The sequence below is a fragment of the Chiloscyllium punctatum genome, chromosome 16, assembly GCF_047496795.1.
Source record: "Chiloscyllium punctatum isolate Juve2018m chromosome 16, sChiPun1.3, whole genome shotgun sequence".
Lineage (NCBI taxonomy): Eukaryota > Metazoa > Chordata > Chondrichthyes > Orectolobiformes > Hemiscylliidae > Chiloscyllium > Chiloscyllium punctatum.
In genome coordinates this window covers 56,579,716-56,586,998 of record NC_092754.1, presented here as the reverse complement: position 1 = coordinate 56,586,998, position 7,283 = coordinate 56,579,716, and positions in this window count along the sequence as shown.

Genomic DNA, 7,283 nt, shown 5'->3' with positions numbered 1-7,283 from the left:
CTCTGTTAGAGTCAAAACCATTCAATGTTCAGTTATTGAACATTATTGACTCTCAGAATATTCTAACCTGCAGAATCACAGTAAAAGGGGAAAGTAAACAACATTCTTGGCAAAGACAGAATGAACCAACTGCTTGTATAAACATGCGATGTGGTGGTAGGCGGCACAGTGGCACAGTGGTCAGCACTGCTACCTCCTACCACCAGAGACACGGGTTCAATTCCCACCTCAGGCGACTGACTGTGTGGAGTTTGCACATTCTCCCAGTGTCTGCGTGGGTTTCCTCCCACAGTCCAATCTAATCTAAAGGGGCTGAATCCTCCACAAACTGACAAGCACAGGTACCATCAGTTTATAGATAGACAATGAAAGTCTTCAGAAAAACCCTTCCCTGCTGATGGTTTGTGAGAACTGCCACTTAATTACTTTGAAAAGAATCTCTGTTTCCCCTCAGAAAAGCAGGTGTGCCCCGCATTTACAGACTGACTTACAGATAAATGAAACCTGATCAGGGACTCGCAGGTTAATTAATCTATTAGTGATAGTCCATTGCACACAACAAGAGGATCATACAGAGAGGAAGCCTGAGGTGTGTCAGGACCACGGGGGATTACCAAACCCCAACCTGTGATGATGAAATAGGTTTGATGTATTTTAAAGATGACATGGGACCCTATTTAACTGTAATCATAAACATGGGACTCCCAGTGGGAGATCATTCTAACCACATTCTGAATTGGGCCATGAGAGCTGAGGCAAACTCAGAAACACAGGAAGGGTAGTACAGTACAGGGAAGGTACTGCAGTACAGGGAGGGTAACCAGACCCACAATGTTACAAGGGAAGCAGGAAAGGGCACATAGCCAAGGAACGTAGGCAGAGAGTGGGAGATAGACGTTCACATTGTGTGTGTGCATGTGTTCACTTAGGCACATGAATATGCATTGACGCTGTGTTTGGGAACCAGCAAAACAAATATTAATAAAAAGAGCATCTATGTCAGTTACCGATACGGATTTGCCCCTCACCCCTCAATTACTAAAATGAGAGCAGTTGGAGAGGGAATCGAGGAAGCTGGATGAAATGAACCTCTCCCGACGCAGATCACGGATATGGCAAAATATATCCAAATATGGGAGTGTGAAACTGAGGAAGGAACCATTCTGGGAGTTGCCATTTTAGAACAGTTAGGACCAACTATTGATGCAGAGACACAAACTCTACTGTGGGAACAACCTGGTCAGGCCCGGGATACGAAGCAAAGGAGAGGCGACATCTCCAGAGTAGTTACCTTGCAGGGAGATTGGAACAGTCAGGGAATCTGTGGAGTTATAGCTAGGACCCAAACAGCAGTGTCGGTAACTTAAACAGGAATGCGGGTTAATATCTGTAGATCCTGTAAAGATCGAGGGCCCTCTCACTCCCCACACAAACCGGATCACATTAAAGCTGGGGCTGAGGAGGCAATAATTGTGACAGTAACAGATTGAGAGAAGCAGGGAATAGTCAGACCAACAGTATCCCAGACTAACTCACAGAAGCCAAACGGCTCATCCCACCTCACTATTGATTATACCTCCCTCAGTAATCCGCCACTAAAGAGTATCCTACAGTAGTGAACCACACCACTTTATTTCATGGATTAAAATTGCAACAGGAGACAGTCCCAGCCCTTGATATTGTGAATGGGTTCCTGTGGACCTAGAACGGTCAGAATAAGCTAGTATTTACTGTCTGAGGAAAGCAGTAGACCTGGGTCCAATTACCTGGGTCCAATATTCCTCAGTATATCCCACCGATACATGGCTGATGGAGTGCATCGATTTAATCTTACCAACACCTCATTACCTCAGTTGGAGAGAAAGAACATATCCGGATATTACACAGAGTATTGGGTCAGGTCAGGCAGGCTAGGCTTAAAATTAACCCACAGAGCATGGGAAGGTAGGGAGAGATGTACCTGGGACATCACATCTGGAAGATCAAATCAGGAAGGGAGGGGGACAATCCCAGTGGAACGAAAGACCATGATTTCAAAACTATCTACCCGCACACCGTGAAGGGGATAAGGCAAACTTTAGGATTGTTTAATTATTGGAGGACTTTTTTGGAGGATTACCCAGAAATGGTAGAACCATCACGAGCCCTGACAGAAGCGCGGACATTAGTTAGGGGTCAGGGAGTCAGCATATACACAGACATATAGCATGCCTTTGGTAGAGTTCATGACCTTTTGATAGCCTGGTCTCGGTGAGGGTACATCACCCTGTCTGGGGCACATAGAGCATGAAGGACAGGTCAGAGAGTTAGTGGAAGCAGCTAACTTTCTCAGTGAAGCAGCAATAATGAAGATTATAGCTCACAGGAAAGTAGAAACATCACACCAACGGGGCAGGAAGTATGTGGGTAAGGCAGGTGAATAGACAATAGACAATAGGTGCAGGAGTAGGCCCTTCTGCCCTTCGAGACAGCACCACCATTCATTATGATGATGGCTGATCATCCTCAATCAGTATCCTGCTCCTGCCTTATCCCCATAACCCTTGATTCCACGATACTTAATAACTCTATCCAATTCTTTCTTGAAAGCATCCAGAGACTTGGCCTCCACAGCCTTCTGGGGCAGAGCATTCCATACCCCGCCATTCTCTGGGTGAAGAAGTTTCTCCTCAACTCTGTTCTAAGTGGCCTACACCTTATTTTAATCTGTGTCCTCTGGTTCAGGACTGACCCATCAGCAGAAACATGCTTCCTGCCTCCAGAGTGTCCAATCCTTTAATAATCTTATATGTGAAATACTGACTGAAACAGTGCAGACATTTGAGGAGATGGCAATGGCCGTAGCTACAGAAGTGAGAGAGGAAGGTTTAATGATATTCCCAGAAACAGTCCCACAACAGGAGAAACAGGAATAGGAAAAGGATGGGGCAGTAATAGGACACAACAGAGTCTGGATGATCCAGCAGGGCCACTACACTGTAAAAGACAAACATTATTAAAAACATATCATGGGCTGGCCCATATTGGGGTGGATAAAATGCAATATCAGATGATCCACGACAATCCTTGCCTGGAACAGGGAGAAATGCAGCAAGGTTTTGTCGAAAGTGTGTAGTCTGTTCACAGTGTGAGCCAGGGAAAGCAATAAAATGGAGGCAGCAGCAGGGACCCAGAGGCCCATGGGAACTATTACAAATGGATTTCACACACACACACACACACACACACACACACACACACACACACACACACACACACACACACACACACACACACACACACACACCCCAATCGCAGGGAAGGAAGACCTGCTGGGTTTTAATAAATAGGTTTACTCAGTGGGTGGAAGCATTCCCCTGCAGATTCTGACCACGGGACAAATGTTACAGGGAAATAGCTAAAGAGCTATGTGCCCTGTTTGGTACGGAACAGAAATTCCATCCCCCATACCACCCCCAGAGCTCTGGGACAGTAGAAGGAATGACGCAGACACTGAAAGCTAGTCTGACTAAGGCTCTCTCAGAGACAGGACAGCGATGGGTTAGAGTACTCTTCAGCAGCCTAATGAAACTGAGGACAACCGCAGCAAAGCGGACGGGACTGTCCCCCTTTGAATTAGTGACTGGACGGACTATGCAGATGCCACAGGGTATGGTAGTGAGAGGGCCAGAGATGTGTGGTAGTGGGAGGGCTGGAGATGTGCAATGACAAGGATAGGGTTAAACCATTTGTGAAAGAACTGGCATAGCAGCTGCATGAGCTGAGAGAATCAGAGACTGGGAAAGGAAACATGGAAATATCCGAGCTGACATTCCAAACCCTGGAGTTCAGGTCAGGGGGAAAATATTACTGGAACATATGAAGTAAACACATCAAAATGCTGAACTTACCTGGGGGAGGCAGAGAGGGACCCCTCCCATCATGTATTAGTAAGGAGCTCTGAATAAACGTTGGTCATGCTGGTCAACACAGAACACAAGGCTCCTCTTTGATATTTCTCCCAGCAACAGTTGTGCAGGAGCATGTTGCTGGCTGGAGGTCTATGGTTAGTGCTGTTCCACAAGGATCAGAACTGGGACATCTGTTGCTTGTAATGCATATAAATGAAAAGTTTGAAAATGTAAACGTTTTAGTTAGCAAGTTTGGAGATGGCACAAACTGTTGAAGTTGTGAATCGTGAAGAATGATGGCAAAGGGTACAGCAAGAAAGAGATGAGTCAGAAAGTTTTGTAGAGAAATCGCAGATATATTTTAATTCAGACAAGTGTGAGGTGATGCGTTTTGGAAGACACACAGCAAGAGGAATGTGTACAATAAACGGAAGGGTCCTGAGCAGCTCTGATATACAGAGGGATCTTCAGTTGCAAGCTGAAACATCCCTGAAAGTGGTGAAGGTGGTGAATGGCAGGCTTGCCTTCTTCTGTCAGGGGAGTGAATATAAAACTATAATCAGGCCACCTTTGGGGTATTGTATGCCGTTTTGATCACCACATTATAGGAAAAAGGTGAAGGCTTTTGGGAAGGCGGAAACAGGTTTACCAGGATGTTGCCTGGATTGGGAGAGGTTAGAAAATTTTGGATTGTTCTCTTTGGAAAGTCAATGTCTGTGGGGTGACCCAACTGGCACAGACAGAGTTTGTAAACCATGGTTTACTACAGAAATTGTATCTCTTGTGAAAAAGAAGAGAGAGGCTTATGTGTTGATGAGGCAAAATGGTACAGGTGAAGCAATAGAGAGTCACAGATCAGCTAGGAAGGATTTAAAGAGAGAGTTAAGAAAAGCAAAGGGAGGACACGAGCAGTCTTCAGCAAACAGAATCAAGGGTAACCCTGAAATTTTCTCTACGTATGTGAAGAATAAAAGGATGATTAGAGTAGGAATAGGGCTAATCAAAGATAGAAGTGGGAAGTTGAGTGTGGACCCTGCAGAGATTGGAGAAGTGCTAAATGAATATTTCTCATCGGTGTTTACACAGGAAAAGGAGGATATTGTAGAGGACAAAAATGAGGTACGAGATATGAGACTAGAAAGGATTGAGGTTAGTTACGCACAGGTGTTATCAATTCTAGAAGGAGTGAAAGTAGACAAGTTCCCAGGCCGGATGGGGTTTATCCGTGGATTCTCTGGGAAGCTAGGGAGGAGATAGCAGAGCCTTTGGCTTTGATATTTGAGTCATCATTGTCTATGAGTTTAGTACCCGGGGACTGGAGGATTGCAAATATTGTGCCCTTGTTCAAGAAGGGTAGCAGAGATGACCCAGGTAATTATAGACCAGTGAGCCTTATTTCCATTGTAGGAAAGGTTTTGGAAAGGATTATAAGAGATAACAGTTAGAATCATCTAACAAGCAACAATTTGATTTCTTATAGTCAACATGGTTTCGTCAAGGGCAGGTTGTGTCTCACAAACCTCATTGAGTTTTTTGAGAAGGTGACCAAGTATTTTGATGAGACTAGGGCAGTTGACGTGGTATACATGGAATTCAGTAAAGCCTTTGATAAGGTTCCACATGGTAGGCCGATGGAGAAAATGCAGAGGCATGGAGTTGAGGGTGATTTAGCAGTTTGGATTAGAAACTGGCTTTCTGAAAGAAGGCAGCGAGTGGTGGTTGATGGAAAATATTCAGTCTGGAGCCCAGTTACTTGTGGTGTTCCACAAGGATCTGTTTTGGGACCACTGCTGTTTGTCATTTTTATAAATGACTTAGACGCAGGCATAGGTGAATGGATTAGTAAATTTGCATTCGACACTAAAGTCTGTGGAGTAGTAGACAGTTTGGAAGAATGTTACAGGTTGCAGGGGGATTTAGATAAACTGCAGATTTGGGCTGAGAGGTGCAAGTGCAGTTCAATGCAGCTAAATGTGAGGTGATGCACTTTGAGAAGAATAACAGGAAGGCAGAGTACTGGGTCAATGGAAAGATTCTTGGTAGTGTGGGTGTGCAGAGGGATGTTGGAGTCCATGTACATAGATCCCTGAAGGTTGCCACCAAGGTGAATAGTGCTGTTAAGGCAGCATACGGCATGTTAGGTTTCATTGGTAGAGGGATTGAGTTCTGGAACCGCAATATCATGCTGCAACTATACAAAATGCTGGTGTGGCCACAGTTTTAATATTGTGTACAGTTCTGGTCGCCCCATTACAAAAAGGATGTGGAAGAATTGGAAAAGGTGCAGAGGAGATTTATCAGGGTCATGTCTGGTGTTGAGCGAAGCTCTTATGAGAAATGGCTGAGAGACCTGGATGTGTTCTCATTGGAAAGAAGGCGGCTAAGGGGGGGGGGCGGATTTGATAGAGACATACAAGATGATCAGAGGATTAGATATGGTAGACAGTGATAGTCTTTTTCTTAGGCTGATGATGACAGCTTGCACAAGAGGGCACAACTACAAATTGAGGGGTGATAGATTTAAAACAGATGTCAGAGGCAAATTCTTTACACAGAGAGAGTGGTAAGTGTGTGGAATGCTTTACCAGCTAAGGTAGTCAACTCAGGCACATTAAGGAGTTTTAAACAATCCTTAGATAAGCTCATGGATGATTTTGGGGTAGTGCAGGGGGACGAGTTGAGAAAATTCCACAGGTCGTCGCAATATTGAGTTCCGAAGGGCCTGTTCTGCACTGATATGCCTATGTCTAATTCCTATTAATATACTGTCTCTGTGGGTAAAGCAGAGATTTGTGAAGAAGAGTCTCTACGAGTAGACACTCAGCTACTTTAGAGACACTTTGAAACTCTCGCCGTCTGTCTGATAATAAATCTACTGCTGTTGTGCAGAAAACTTGCATCGTCTGGATTTGTGGAACAAAATAGGCATCAACAATGAAGGATCTGAGTGATTTTCAGACTGTGGCGTATAGACTTACTGGAGTGGTTCACTGATGAAGAAAATGCAGTCACTGGATTAATTTGAAGAAATTGCGATTTTCTTTGAAGTGAAGAAGTTGGATATGTTTTTGATAGAGCTGTATAAGATTATAACAGACGTAGATATAGCAGACAAAAATATCTGCATTCGATAGGTGATGGCACAAGAGTTAAGGTCAGATGTAAGGTTTTGAGACAGCGGGAGATGAGCAAGTGTTTCTGCTGACTGTATTGGCTGGAAATATGCAGAACATGTTGCCTATTATGGTGGTGCGAGGAGAGAAGATCAATGATTGATACAAACAATTAGATCAGTTCTGAGGGAAATAAACTTGCAAAGTTTGGGGTACGTATGAGAATGAGAATATTGGATTCTGCGACAGAGAGCCAGCTTGGATTTGATGGGCCTCTTTC